The sequence below is a fragment of the Myotis brandtii genome, unplaced genomic scaffold (assembly GCF_000412655.1).
Source record: "Myotis brandtii unplaced genomic scaffold, ASM41265v1 scaffold177, whole genome shotgun sequence".
Taxonomy (NCBI): domain Eukaryota; kingdom Metazoa; phylum Chordata; class Mammalia; order Chiroptera; family Vespertilionidae; genus Myotis; species Myotis brandtii.
This window is the reverse complement of record NW_005356555.1, coordinates 504555-520968: the sequence shown is the minus strand read 5'-3', so window position 1 is coordinate 520968 and position 16414 is coordinate 504555. Positions and strand designations below refer to the sequence as shown.

Below are 16414 nucleotides of genomic sequence, written 5' to 3'. Positions count from 1 at the left end.
CTCTTGTGTGTGTGTGTGTGTGTGTGTGTGTGTGTGTGTGTGTGTGTGTTTATGTGCACCTTGTATGTACATGCTCATATATGTATGTACATAAATACTACATATAAATGTAGTTAGATGTATAATATACACACAGATGTAAGTACATACAGACTTTATTGTTTTAACATATCACAAGGCTCAAAGTCTAGCACAGCAGTAATCTTTGGAATAAGTTTTAATGCAAAAAAAGGGGGGAGTGTTGAATAAAAACTCCAAAACTGAAAAGAGGATGATAGACCTTTTGCTTTCTTAACTAAAAACTGTTTAGTATTCTTCTTACACAAATTTCAGCACCTCTGAAAGTCATACATTACAGTGACAACCACACTTGATTTCTTTCATTATTATTAGTTTCCATGTGATTTGTGACCATTTCAAGAACTAACATCTTAAGCTGTAGCAGTCATTTCTGAATAAACTGCTGGGATTAAATATTTTTTCCCCCAGAAGCTCAATCAGCATAATTTTATTTTTACTAAATTTTTTGTTTGTTTTACTAGAAATGCAAATGATATCTTTATATATTTTTTAAACTCCAATCTCCAACTTGTTATGTAAGATTTTAGTTTGTCTAATTAAGTAATGTCTTTGGAAATATGGCATTTCAACTTCAATCAAGAGATTCTAGTATTTTTAAATTAAAATATATATAAAGTTTTAAATTTTTCTGCTCTGTGTCCTACTGCAGAAATCAATGTGCACTTCCTTTATTAAAAACATTTATTATCAAAAGTCATCTTAATGGCTTCATTAGCCAAAAACCTTTACCTCTCAAATTTATCATGGCATATAATCCTTTGTTAAAGAATATTGGTAAAGTGGTTGCAAATCCAGAGTTTTTTATTGCTTTTATTTATTTGACTCTTCCTGAAACTATCTTCATTCCTCTCAGGAGAATTTTAGTATTATATTTTCCAGAATTAATGACACAGAACACATTCTACTCTATTAACCCATGACTTGAAGAACATCAAACTTATTCTACTTTGATTCAAACTTGACTGTTAACACTGTTCCTCTATGGCTATCAGGTGGATACAGCTAACTTGTGCTTTGTTCCAGATTTTTTTCTGGCATCATCTTTAGACAGTACAATTATACACGGTTCAAGGAAACAAGGGCCCATTCTATCATATCAGTAACATGGTCAGTGGCTCCTTAAAAGTGAAATTAAACAATTCAATAATTCCTGAGCATGTCAAATATGAATTCTACAGAACCTCCCCCCCCTCCCCCACTACATATATTATTCACCTATGTTGCTAAATCTAACAGTCAATTCTTAGCCCTCACCTATTTGCTCTATCAGCAGCATTGGCACAATATGACCATATTTTTCTTTTAAAAAATTTTTTTTAGTTAATCCTCACCTGAAGATATTTTTCTATTGATTTTTAGGGAGAGTGGAAGAGAGAGGGAAAGACAAAAACATCGATGTGAGAGAAACACATCAAATTGGTTGCCTCCTTCACGAGCCCCAACCAGGGCCTGGGCCAGGGAGGAGCCTCCAACCAAGGTATGAGCCCTTGACCGGAATCAAACCTGGGCCCCTTTGGTCTCTAGGCCGATGCTCTATCTACTGAGCCAAATTGGCTAGGGCATGACCATTCTTTACTTGACTTGCAGGACATCAGAGCCATTAAATTTTCCTCCTACTTCCTTGGCTGTTCCTTCTTAACTTCTTTGCTGTTCCCTTCTCTTCTCCCTGGCCTGTCTGGGGAGTGCTCAGTGCTTAGTCTCTGGGGTTTTCTTTTCCCTAACTCACTCATTCTCCTGGAGATACATCTAGTCACAATGCTTTAATTAGCATCTGTACTAAACACAAATTTATACCAGTATTGACTCATGGAACCAGCTGCCTACTTGACATCTCCATCTGGAGAGCCACTAGACACATGAAATTCATTATGTTCCAAACCAGCTCTAGCTCCATTCCCTTCTCCCCACCTCCTGTATGCCCACCAAAGCTCTTCTCTCAGTACTTTCCTGTCATAGTTGATGGCAACTCCTCTTTCCAGCTGCTGAGGCCATATGTCTTGGAGTCATCCCTGGCTCTGCTTTGTCTCTTACACCCCCAATCCAACCTGTCAACAAATACTTATTATATGTTCCTTAATATGTTGTCTGTCTCCTCCGACAAGAATATAAGTTTCATGAAGGCAGGGACTTTGCCAGTTCTGTTTTGTAGAGTGATGTATCCCAACTACCTAGAAAATACCGCTTGGCATATGGTAGGCACTCAATATTTGCTGAATAAATTAGTGAAGATGTAGTAATTATAATGAAGAAAAGTGGTGTAATTGCCTTTCATTTTAGAAATAATAATTGGAAAGGCCAAGTGTGTGTCTGAGTAATGTCAGGGGAGGACAATCCTGCAGCACAGGGCCAGGACATTTGCACATCTGAGGCCAGTATGGACAAAGAGTGCAAAAAAGGAACAGGCCAGAAACGCCACGATTTATTTATGGTTCTTCTCAGTTGTACCCAAAGGCTCCATAAATCAAAATAAAGTCATCAGGATATGCTCAATTATGAAACAACTGCTTTCCCTTTAGCTTGCACAGATGTAAATAAAAATCAGGAGAAAAAGCCAGTTTTCCAATTACATAAAAAATGATATCTTTCTCTCTTGGGAGAGCATGACTCTAGATTGTATTTTACTCTGCAGCTGTGGTACATGAAACAAACTATTTCTAGAAAAATCCACTGAAGAAGACCGTAATTATATGGCTCTATAGAAATATATTTAATTTAAAAATTACAAGTGGGTTATAAAATTGTAAAACCCGAAAGGCACTTCAGAGGTCATCCAGTCCATAACTCTCATTTTAGGAGTGAAAAGCTTGAGTCAAGAGAGATTAGGTGACTTGCCCAAGGGCCACAGCTAATGGTGAGTCCTGACTTCTAACCAAATCTTACTCCTCACTCTACTGTTCTTAGTTAATACTACATCACGCTGATTCGGATGTAGCGAATCTATCATATACTAAGAAACAAACAGTTTAAATAGAATATCTCCCATACTCAAATTCTCTTTTCATGCTCCTATTTGACAATATAAAATTTTTTAAATAAAATTTTATGAATACATTTAAATGATTCTTAAGCTATAGTGCTCTTATAGTCCCATAAATGAGAACTTTAGACTCAGAAGGAAAAGAGGCAGGTTGAACTTGCAACCCAATATACTTCTGTATTATCATCTCCTTTGATATTTCTATGATATCATACATTAAATTAGTGGCCCCATCACATTATTTGGAAAATATTCAAATTGAGCTTGTTTTCCTAAGGGTAGTGGTGGTCGGGAGCCACATGACTCTTCTCTAGCAACTCTTATTCTCTCTCATAACAGGAAGATGTTATACCTCTTCCTCCTTATACTTTGCACATATATAAAGAAAAATCCTTTTAATCACTTTACTTCAAGCCGTCCATCTCAAGGGCTCTGCTTTACATGACAGTTTCCACAGTTATGTTTATCGTATTCATAAGCCTTTGAATCCACTAACAATTTGTTACATATGATCAGCAGCGATTTTTCTCTCACAAGCATAGATTACCCTCATTTACTTGTGCACGTGCTATAACTAATTATGGATATAAGATATGTCAGGCACTGTGCTAGATCCTGGGGAAATGAAAATGAACAAAGCAGACAAAGTGCCTACCCTCACTCACATGTATCCTCATGGGAGAATGCGCATTAAAGTGATTTCTGTAAAAGCATGATTTGTGACTGATGATTTTTAATTTAAATTTTTTATTGTTGTGACTGATCTTTGTACATATGGTTATTGTTTCCTGTGCCAATGGTGCACTTTAAGAGGTGGTTGTTTTTATTTCACTGAGAATAGGGTTTATATCTTGTTTATCTCTGCATCTTCTAGAATATGGCACAATCCCTTTGAATAGAACCTAAATAAGTATTTGCTAAATTAAATTAGACCTAAACATACATAGACACTCACAAATACACACACACTATCAAGCATTTTGTAGTAAATGCTATTATGTTATTACTAGAGGCCCAGTGCATGGATTCGTGTACTGGTGGGGGGTCCCTCGGCCTGGCCTGCTGGGATCGGGCCGGAACCGGCTCTCTGACATCCCCTGAGGGGTCCTGGATTGCGAGAGGGTGCAGGCCAGGCAGAGGGACCTCACCAGTGCATGGTCAGGGCCAGGGAGAGACCGTAAGAGGGCTCCAGGGCGTGTCCAGCCCATCTTGCCCAGTCCCAATCAGCTGGACATCAGCAGCAAGCTAACCTACCAGTCAGAGCGTCTGCCCCCTGGTGGTCAGTGTGCGTCATAGTGACTGGTCAAATGGTCAAACAGTCAGACACTTAGCATATTAGGCTTTTATTTTATAGGGCTAGTGGCCCAGTGCCCTGTCACAGTGCGGAAGCCCTGTGATCCATCACCCCAAAGAGGTAGGCCCTGCCCACCCATCCAGGCCTCCTTGGTAGATTGCCCCAAAGAGGTAGGCCAGAGCCAGGGGAGGCCCCGCCCCAACGCTGCAAGTTCCCGCCCACCCGCACCTGCTGCGCACACAGGCTCCAGCTGATCGGTCATTATGTGTGAGGGTGTCCCGACCACTTGCATATTACCCTTTGATTAGTATAGATCTTGTTATAAACTTTGACACTATGATAAATAAAAGAGTGACTATTATTATATAGCTTCACATTATAAGTAATGATTATTCAAAGAACATCCACTACCAAAGAGAAAGCTGGAGAAGAGGAAAAGAGTCAGGAATAATTTATAATTTCAAAGTTAAGGTTCACCGGAATTTTAATGCACAATGTTCTGTCATTGTTATAAACAGGATGTTGGACCAATGACTTCTTAGGTCTCAGCTTGTACCCAATGGCTGAATTTTTGGACTCCCTTATCAGAACATTACACTGTTAAGAAACAAGTGAGCCGAAACCAGTTTGGCTCAGTGGATAGAGCGTCGGCCTGCAGACTGAAAGGTCCCGGGTTCGATTCCGGTCAAGGGCATGTACCTGGGTTGCGGGCACACCCCCAGTAGGAGATGTGCCCGCACATCTTTGTTTCTCTGTCATCGATGTTTCTAACTCTCTATCTCTCTCCCTTCCTCTCTGTAAAAAATCAATAAAATATATTAAAAAAAAAAAGAAACAAGTGACAGAAAATACATCCAAACATAAAAGTCTTGTCTATAATATAATGGTTTGGAATACTTCATTTATACATAAGTATGACAATAATAATTATTTAATGCTTATTCTGTATATTTTAAGTAAATTTAAATTCAGACATTTTTTTCTTTTCTGAAATGAGGCTAATGTGTAATCTAATAGTCTTTAAAAAACTGGATCAGAAAAGATTATCACCGGATGTTACTCATTCCCTCCCTCATCTCTGTTATTCTGAATATACCTAGAGCCTCTCTGAGAAATATGGCTTCAGCTCTCTCTGCATCCCACTGGTCTTCTTGGTCACCCCTCATTCCATGTTGTCTCTATCTCCTTTAAATCAGGTACAATTTTCCAGAAGGCAGAGTGTATACTTACCCACCCCTCCCCCCCATAGGATCCCAAATCCTTGAAAAGACTATGTGTTTCCCCTCAAACTCTCGATATCATTCAAATGTGATTTAGACAAGGTTTCAGTTCTTTTGATCAGTCTCAACATTAAAAAATGAAACCTAGAATTCGTTTTTTGTAGTTTTTAATGATTGTTTTCGAAGACTACTGGTATGTCTTCTTCCAAAGGAAAAAAAGAGATGGAGGTTTTTATCTCCAATCCACTTTTCCCCTGGAGCAAAAAAAGCCCAATAGTTCTAAGCAGCAGACATAACATGAACATACATGTATGTACAGGCCAGAAAATGCAAACCAAACAAGTTTGGAGAGTCTATGAGGAGGGCTCCTGTTTTCCTGATGAAGGGATCCAAGGAGAGAAAGGTGGAGGAGAACACAGTAAAAGTCCTGCCCTTCAGAACATTTAAACGAATGTTTTTTGTTTATTTTTCACCCTCTGGAGTGTACAATAATCTGAAAAGGCAAGGGTCACCTTTTAGTTCATATTGCTAGCTCCATGGCCTAAAATGCTCAATAGTTTGTTGAGTTAAATTCCAAATGATTCTAGGGGGGGGGGGGGGGGGGGGGGGGGGGGGGGGGGAGTTGTCTTTTTTGTTCCAACAGGAAGCTTGGTGTGTTTTACAAATACCTTTTCACAAATACAGATAGACTGGTACTTATAAAAACAGTCAACCAAAAGTGTGCCAGGGAAGTTAAAGCAACTTGTTATCAAAACTTTCCCACTAAGCTTTTTGTTTTTAATGGGATAAAATTTTTAAATTTCCAGCTACGTTAAATGCAACTAGTAGGAAACAGTAAACATTGCTCCGGAAACAAGAGATTGGTGTTTAAAGTGAGAGATTAAAAGACGAATGGATTTATAGTCTGATCATTTTTATTATCCTTTTTATTATTAAACTCATCTTTACTGGAATCTACCATCCAAAATTTCCTTTTTAAGATCAGGGATCTTAGAAGGGTTCCTAATAGCAGAAAAACTAACTGCTGAGTAATTCTGTTTGGGGCTTTTCAAGAGGGTTCTCAGGAAGTCAGCTCATTGTCTTTCCCCCTGGATGTGCTCCGTAAAGTGATGGAAGAAAGATGTTTAGGTCTCCAGCCTCCAGGGAAGAAATAAAAACCCAACTCTGCAGGAGGAAGTCAGCAACTACCAGACATTCACTGTCAGAATGTAAAACTGCCATGAATGTACCTAAGCATTAGAATATTTGGTTTCTGTCCATCCAACCAATAAATATTTAATTCAAGACTGCGTGCCTACAAGAAAAATATTTTTTTGAGTTTGGCTCTAAATTTAACATATTGATTTAATGGCCATCTTTTCCAAGTAAGACATTATTTCTCACAGCAAAGCTAAATAAAATCTAATGTGTTGATATTCCATAGTCCTAGAGTCTCAGATCCTAGAATCTGAGGGAGACATACAAGGCTCTAGGACAGTGGTTCTCAACCTGTGGGTCGCAACCCCTTCGGCAGTCGAACGACCCTTTCACAGGGGTCGCCTAAGACCATCCTGCATATCAGATACTTACATTACGATTCATAACAGTAGCAACATTACAGTTATGAAGTAGCAATGAAAATAATTTTATGGTTGGGTCACAACATGAGGAACTGTATTTAAAGGGACAGAAGGTTGAGAACCACTGCTCTAGGAGAAGAGGTCAAAGGCCACTTGCCTCTCAGACCTAGACTTTGACAAAAATCTAAACAGAAGAAATGCTTGGATTATATGAATCATTCAGGAAAATACATCTGTTTTTGAAGCGATTTATTTAGTTAAAAACAACAACAAAGAAGAACAACAAAAACTATCGCAAAGGAAACAGTGAAACTAGGTGATAGACATTACATAATTGCAAAGGTCAAGTGATATGTGTGGCTCTCAAAGGTCACTAAAAGGAGATACACGCAATAGTAGCAGGGCCTTGTGGTGCTAATACTGTAACTGGAATGTTCTTTCAATCCCCCCTTGCTTTGCAGACTCTGATACAATCTGCAGAGCTCAGCTCTAACACCACCTGCTCACGGAAGCCATCCCTGACCAGGTCAAATCCAGCACCAGAGGCCCCCACAGCACGGTGGACTTCCCTTGATGATGGGCCCCTGTCACAGACACCATTCTCCACTCATCTGTGTGGTTCTTGGATTAATGTCAGTCTCCACTGTTCTCCCAGCACCAAACAGTCTTTGGCACATAATAGGTGCTCAACATTTATCCATCAAATAAAAGAATAATGGATTAAAAACAAAGTCATGAGAATAGTGTAAGTGTGAGAGCTCAGACTTATTCATTTGAATACTTTGTCAGCAGTTTGGAATAAGACCCAACTCAATACCATCTTTATAGACACTGTATAGTATTTGGAAACTATTTACTTGCCGTTGCTATTGCTAATCAGAAAGATGGCTTGGGCCCAGATAAAGTCTTCCTGAGAAAACTATCTCAAAGACATTGAGAACCCTGCCCAATTTAAAGTGGTTGAGAGACCTAGAAAACAAGATACTGAAGCTGAGCAATATACCAACTGGCATGGTGACACCTAGTTATCTTAAGACAGTTTCAGAAGTGGTTTTATCCAGTAACTTCATCAATGGGATGAAAAGGTGGATACGGGATGCTTAAAAGGAGCAAAACTAGTTCAAGAGTTGTTAAATTGGGAGGTTTTAAGTATTAATCACAAATCCTAAAAAGTAAAAAAAAATCGTGTAGCAAGGTCACAAAAATTTATTTAAAACATTAGCTTTAGTAGAAAAAGCTAAGAAAGAAGCAAAAAGAAACTTACTTTTAAAAGTCAAACATCTCAAAACCTTTGTTGGAAGTTCGGAAGTAAAGTGGGATTTCGGAATGAGTGGATGATCTTTTGGGTGGCGTAGGGTCAAGGGAAAAGAGAAGGTTTGTGGAACAACTGTGGGATTTGTTTGTTTTTGGTTGTTGTTTAATGTTGATACTATTTTTCAGATGACCCATGTTAAAAACTTTTTTTCCATGTTAAAAACTTAACAGACCAATGTTTTAGGGGCCTAAAAAATGGTTACACAAACATAAATTAAAATTGTTTAAAAACAAAATACATTTCCATTCAACAGAGAAATAGAAATGGTGGGAAGACACGTTGGTTCACATCTACTCAATGTCCTTCGTTACAAACAGGGTCAGTGTCAGGATTCTTGTGGGAAAGAAGTGGGGTTTGGGAGAATGCGATGGAGAGAGCCATAAGACCTTAATTCACCCTGGGCTCCTTCTGGAGGCTGAGAGAGGGATGAAGTACCATTGGATATTGCTACTCCAGGAGGACAAAGTTTCCCAGGGATAAAAGCAGTGAATGACTTTGAAAATCTTTATCTCCCTAGGACCTACTACAGGGCCTGGAAGCATTAGTAATTCTTTCTCTGAGTACTAGGGTAGCTTCCATCTGCAAGACATTAAGCTCCATAATGTGGCTATACAGAGAGTAAGAGAGACATAACCACTGACCTTATGAACCTTACATTACGTTGGAAAGACAGGTAGTAAATAATTACACAAAACCAGTTAGTCAAAATTGGGATAGGTGTGAGGAAGTGGGAGTTTAGGATACTCTGATAGTTATACACTGAGGCGCCTGAGCTACTGGGGGTTAGAAGTGATGCTGCATGGAAACATGAAGGACAGGCGGGAATGGTTATCTAGGGACAGTTGGAGGCCAGGGCCAGAGAACCTGCCGGGCAGGATGAAAGGTCTGCAGTGTAATGGCTTTTTGTCCCCCCCTCCGAGATGTATCATTTTGCCCTCCATCACTCACTATAAATATTCTGTTTTTGTTTATTTTGAATTAGGGTGGACCTCATATTTTCTGTCTCTGGAGACATGGGGTAGCCTGAGCTGGTCCTGATTCCGTGAGACCAAAGGAGCAGTAAGTTACACGTTCTCAGACTAAAATGGCAAAAAGCCACCAAGACTCACCAAGAGTCTTTATCTAAGGCATTTATGCAAATCTACCCCAAGCAACCTTTTTGTAGAAGCCTGTAGACCAAAACAGTTTTTCCTGCTGCTAAACTGTCTTCTAAAACACGTGGACCAAACTCCACTGGGTCTCCTGGGTCATCCTCCACGTGACGCCTCAACTCTTGTTAATGCAGTGTGAAGACGCCCAAAGTTCTGGTTGAGTAGCCCACACTTGTAGTGAATTTACAAAATTCTCATCACAAATAGTGAGCATCGTCCTAGAGCAGTGATGGCGAACCTTTTGAGCTCGGCGTGTAAGCATTTTGAAAGACCCTAACTTAACTCTGGTGCTGTGTCACATATAGAAATTTTTTGATATTTGCAACCATAGTAAAACAAAGACTTATATTTTTGATATTCATTTTATATATTTAAATGCCATTTAACAAAGAAAAATCAACCAAAAAAATGAGTTCGTGTGTCACCTCTGACACGCATGTCATAGGTTCGCCATCACTGTTCTAGAACCTCAGTGGGCCAGTCATGTCAGTGAGGGGGCTGCTCAGTAATTTCCTGGGACTGAACACAAGTGGCAACTATGAGGGCCAAAGACTGCTGCTCTCCCCTGCATCTGCCCAAACATGGTCCAGCCTGCAGGGTAGATAACACACTTAAGTTCCAGTTCCTGCTTAGGAACGGACTTCTGAGGATATTCAGTCTCTGGCTGGAGGATAGTCTCCTTTGGGTTGTTTTTAAATTTTCTTCTTTGTTCCCTTTGATATATCCTTTTTTTCTTCCTTTTATTTCTTCCTCCTGTCCTCCCCCTTTCCTTCCTCCCTACTTCTTTAATCATTCATTATCCAATTACTATGTGTCAAGTATTAGGGATAAAAGATAAATAAGAAGCTGTAGTCGAATATGTGGGGAATAGATCTGTAAACAAGGAGACTCAAAACGTGTTGTCCCTTCTCTTTGCTCCTCGGCACTTTCTATGGATTCAAACCCCAAGGGTTTGTGTGAGCCAGACCAGCATTAAAAAAGATACATGCCACATGGCCATTTAACCCCTACAGGTAGTTTGCCAAAAGGTCAGAGATATAAAACCTAGCACGAGATTGCCCTGGGATGAAGTAAAAATGGAAATAAACAGCTACCTTAACTTTTACAATCTGAACTTAGAACAGAATAGTTTGGGATAGATATTTTTTAATATAAATCCCCTGCTATATGAATTGTTGTAACTTGATATTCAAAACTCAAGAACCAACTAGATTTGGATAATAAGAGGTACTATGAGCCTGGCCTGCATGGCTCAGTGAATGAGCGTCGACCTATGAACCGGGAGGTCACAGTTTGATTCCTTGTTGGAGCACATGCCCGGATTGTGGGCTTGATCCTGAGCAGGGGCCATGCAGGAGACAGCTGATCAATGATTCTTTCTCATCACTGATGTTTCTGTCTCTCTCTCCATCTCCCATCCTCTTTGAAGTCAATAAAAACATGTTTTTTAAAAAGAGGTACTATAAGAGATGCTATTTATTAAATATTTCTATCCATTATTTATTTTTTAATTGACATACAATACTACATTAGTTTTAGGTATATACTAGTAACAATGATTTGATATATGTATATATTGTGAAATGATTACCAGAATAAGTTTAGTTAACATCCATCACAACACAGTTTCAATTTGTTTTTCTTATGATGAGAACTTTTTAAATCCACTCTCTGAGCAATTTTGAAAAATACAATACAGTACAGTTAACTATAGTCACCATGCTGTACATTATATCTCTTGGATTTATTTATCTTATAAATGGAAATTTGTACCTGTTAACCACCTTACCCATTTCATACCTGCTCCCTGCCTCTGGTAACTACCAATCTGATCTCTATATCTGTGAGTTCAGTTTTTTAAAAAAATTATTTTTAGGATCCACATATACGTGAGATCACATAGTATTTATCTTTCTTTGTCTCACTTCATTTACCATAAAGTTTTCATGTTGCATAAGGTCCATCCATGTTGTTGCAAATGGTAGGATTCCTGTCTTTTTTATGGCTAAATTATAGACACAATATGCATACATATTTATCACATTTGTGTTATCTATTGATGAACACTTAGGTTGTTTCCATGTCTTGGCTATTGTAATAATGCTGCAATGAACAAGGGATGCAGGTATCTTTTTAAGTTAGTGTTTTCGTTTCCTTTGGATAAATACTCAGAAGCAGAATTTCTGGATCATATGGTAGTTTTATTTTTTGTCTTTTGAGGAACCTTCATGCTGTTTTCCATAGTGGCTGCACCAACATACATTCCCACCAACCTTTTCTCCAAGTCCTTCCCAACACTTACTATTTCTTTCTTTTTTTTAATAATAAACATTCTAACAGGTATAAGATGATATTTCCTTGTGGTTTTGATTTGCATTTTCCTGATTAGCGATGCTGAGCACCTTTTCATGTACTTGCTGGCCATTTGTATGTCTTCTTTGGAAAAGTGTCTATGTAGGTCCTCTGCCTTTTTTTAAAGCAGATTAGTTTTTTTTTTCTATTGAGTTATATGAGTTCTTTATATATTTTGAATATTAACCCCTTAGCAGATATATTATTTACAAATATTTTTCCCATTCCATAGGTTGCCTTTTCTTCTTGTTAATGGCTTCTTTGCTGCACAGAAGCTTTTTAGTTTGTTGTAATCCCACTTATTTCTTTTTGCTCTTGTTGCCTTTGATTTGGTGTCAAATCCAAAAAATATTGTTAAGACTGATGTCAAGAATCTGACACCTTATGTTTTCTTCTAGGAGTTTTATGGTTTCAGGTCTTAAATTTGTCTTTAACACATTTTGAGTTAATTTTTGTGTATGGTAAGATAGTGGCTGTCCAGCTTTCCCAACACCGTTTATTGAAAAGACAATCTCTCCCCCATTGTTATGTTTACCCATTATTTCTTAAACTGGCTTTTTTATTTTTCCTGGCGAGAAGGCCCACAGCACTTTTTAAATCCTCAGTGGGATTTATAATCCCCCCAAATACGTAAACACTACACCAACAGTACATCAGCTATTATGACTATAGAAATAGCTGTGTAAAGAAAGCAGTTTCTGGAATTAAATGAGAAAAAAAATCAGAACAACATGAGTGAGTCAGCAGGAGGGTATAACAGCTTTAAAGGTATCAACTTCAAAGAAAAAATGAAATTATTTGGGTTGTCCTAGTAACACCAAGATAAAATGTGGAAGTGAAAATGTGAGACTTGACATTTAAGAAAACTTTCTTCAGCATAAGGTCTCTCCCATCATGGAATGAGCTTTACCATGGCGACAGGAAAAAAAACATATAAACGGATTAAAGAAAGAAAATATCCAAGGGAGGAGAAGCATAGTAATAAGGATTAAGCTGAACTAATAAATATCCGGTACCTTTCTTTCCTTTAACTCACATTATTAAATAGGGGGGAGCAAAGTATCTGCAGCGATCAAATTAGACTTTCTTCAGTGACATGTGATCTTAAATGATTTTAAATGTTCAGCTTTTGTATTATTTCCACCCACTCACTTTTCCCCAAATGGTATAGAACTTCTACTCATTCTAGAGCTCTGGCTTTATTAACAAGAAAAGGCAAAAGAAAAAACAAACAAACGTAAGGAATAGGTTACATTTCCTATGCTCGATCTCTACTTTTTTTGGAGGTGATAATCTTTGGTAATTAAGACCAGACCAGACGTTCATATTAATATAGCATTATAGTGGCTGGGGGCACAGCACTAAAGTCCAAGTGTCTCCTTCTCGATCCTGGCTCTGCCACTTGTATGCTGGGTGACCATGAGCAGGTCACTAAATCCTTCTGTTTCCTCATATTTAAAACGGGGAAAAGGGTATAGCTTCTTTCACGGGGTTGTAAAGTATGTAAGGGATAATCGTGGCAAACACTAATTACAGTACTGGGTAGGAAAGTAGCATTCAATATACTATCAATAAAGCTAATAATCAAACTTGATAAATGTGAAATAGGGTTTACTATTAAGAGTAAGAATTCCTTGGTGTTTGCAGCCTCTAGTTCTAATTTGAGGTATCACACTAAAAAATAATTATTTATAAAAATATAAGAAACAAACTTTGAAAGAAACATTTGTGTTAAATGGGAAAGAAAAAGTATAACCATGAACTTTTGAGGTAGGTATTATCTTGGCTCTACGATGAAGGAAATGTGCAGACTAAATAATTTCCCCAAGGTTGCAAAGCCTGTGAATGGTGCAGCAAAACTCCCACTCAGGTCTGTCAGATGCCAATGCCCAAGCTCATTCGACTTCATGAGAGAAATGTTTTCGTCTCTAACAACCTCCTTTATTGGAAATGTAGGCCTGTCATCCATGGGCAAAAACATCTATTTGGGCAGTTCGCTATCTGAGGACTGAATTCAGGGCATATTTACGATTTGCACACTCTAGCCTAAAATCTGGTGCTGGGAGAGAAGTCCAGTCTGAGGAAAGATTTCTTTAAAGGTTAGAAAGGACTCAGCTTCTCTCTGTAAAGGAATTACTGGTATGGGACTTACTCTTCCAGAAAAACAGAATTTTACCGCAGCCACAGGAGGCCTTTATGCTGTACTCTTGTTTACACCAATTTCTTTTGTCTGGTGCTAATCCCTTGGGTGGAGAACGCAATCCCCAAATTCCACGCAGTTCCAACCCTTTAGTGGGAAAAGTGTGTGATTTCTAGGAACTCAGTGCAGCAAAGCAACAAGAACCCTCTGTACCGGGAATTTGAATACTGGGAAATGTACACCAAATTAAAATAGAAGGACAGTGACTACTTACTTCCTTTTCATTGTTCTTGTTCCAATTAATTTGGGCAAGACAATTATTAACCACCTCTTGTCCCTAGAAAATGATTAGAATCTCCCTTCCCTGGTGTTTCAGTGAAGTGTTTTGCTTTATCGCGGATGCGCCCACAGAGAGGATTAGTTTTCATTTTAAAAAAATGATTCAAATGTTCACCGCTTTTTAAAAATTATGACTCTGCAATTTGCCTTTCCCATTCAGGCCCCACAATATTTCCAGAGAATTCCCAAGGGTATCTAAAGACTCTGTCCAATCCATGGCGCCACAGCCTTAGTTCTGCCAACTAATTTTTGACGTGAAGACATATCCAAACGTACTGGACACCTCTGAAGTTGCAGCTCTGTTAGAGGAATCTGACTTTGATGTGATTTCACATCCACTTGAGTTCCCCAGCTCACTTCCCTCAGCCTCAGTTTTCTTCATATCATCAGAGGCCACCTTGCAGATACTTATGTTACTGCCCTGCTTTCTATTTTACCTCAATTTCTTCATCCCAGCTTCCCAAATTCTTCCTTCTTGAGTCTTCCCTGATTTAAGGAATGCATGATCTACCTGATGGATCGATGTGGGGGCTGAGACAGGGAGATGACACCAAGATTTCTGACTTTGAAAATCAGAAAGGATGGAATTGCCATTTACTAAAGGGAGGGGGAAGCTACAGAGGAGCAGCTGTGGGGAGGGGGTGGGGAGGAGTTTCGCCAGAGACATGTTAAACCCAAGATGTCAGCCGTCCAGGTGGAGGGGCTCCATGAACAGTTGGGTGCATTAGGCTAGCGTTGAAAGATCTGGCCTGAGGATGTACATTTGGGAATGATTAGGGTATAGGAAGTAGTTAAAGCCACGGGAGAGAATGGAGTCACGTAGGAAGTATATAGAGAGAAGAAAACTACCTAAGGATTTCCAGCAGCAAGGGGCATTTTCCAACCAGATGTGGGATTGGATCACTCTCTTGCTTCCTGTATTTTTTTGCACAAATGTCTTATCAGAGACACATTCTCTGATCATCATATTTACAATATTAATACTAACTTGCCAACACCAGTAGCACACCATCCCAGCATTCCCTTTTTCATCCTCCAAGTTACTTTTCTCAACAGCATTATCTTAATTGATATATTACACATGTGCTTACTTGTGTTTTGTTCTGTCTCCCGCCTTACAAGGTAAATTCCATTAGAAAAGGGGGCTTTGTTTTGTTCACTCTTATCTCCCAGTATGCAGAACAGTGCCTGGAACATAAACAAACAAACAAAATACTGAATAGTTGCTGAATGAGTGAATGAAAAAATGAGTGCATATCTATTCTAGAATTCTCCCACTTGTGAAACATATATAACAGAAACATTTCTGTGAATACCAGAATTTAGGGTTAGGTGCACTTGGTTTTGGGGAAAAGAACCACTAGATTTCTTTTGCAACTCTGCACTTTTTCATGACACCTACATTATGCTTAGGCAAAGAAGGCATAAAAGGCCTCTTAGGAGATTTATGTGGAGGTTGAAAAGGAAAATCTTTCTTTGCCTTGTTCAGTGAGTTGGAAGAGGAAAGATAAGAATGAGAAAAGAGGTGTTCTCAGCCTGATTGATTTGGAACCGCTCCTTTATAACATTAGCAGTATCATATTCTTTCCTTTACTCTCATTGACTGCTTCAGTGACACTCGCCTGGCTATGGAATAAGGTAAAGACCACAAGAAGAGAAGAACAGGTGTGTGCTAAGCAACGGCAGTGCAGTAGTGACCATTGATGATTGGAGTCAAGAAACTCAATGGCAAATGACCAGCAACACATAAGTGCAGAAAAATGGGAAAGTGAGAACTGTGGGAAGTTATGGTGACTCAGAAGTGCAACAGATGAACAATACCGTCATTCTTTAAAAAAAAGATACTGAACTTGAAGTATTCAAGAGCCAGAAAGGTAATCGTTTGCTATAACAAGCATCATTTGGGTCCCTTACTAGACTTTGAGGCTCTATCTTTTAAGAGGAATTGGGAAAATATTAGATAGACATTTATTTAAAAGCAACAAA

At 38.7% G+C, this 16414-nt stretch overlaps 1 protein-coding gene across 1 annotated transcript in view; it reads right to left on the bottom strand.

The window, feature by feature from the left end:
• LRRC8C (leucine rich repeat containing 8 family, member C) overlaps nt 1-15644 on the bottom strand; it is a 53035-nt gene extending 37391 nt beyond the window's left edge. Inside the window, exon 1 of the mRNA XM_005863357.2 lies at nt 15520-15644. The gene's annotated coding sequence lies outside the window, so the exon portion shown is untranslated. The remainder of the gene's footprint in view (nt 1-15519) is intronic.
• Between the last annotated feature and the right edge of the window lie 770 nt (nt 15645-16414).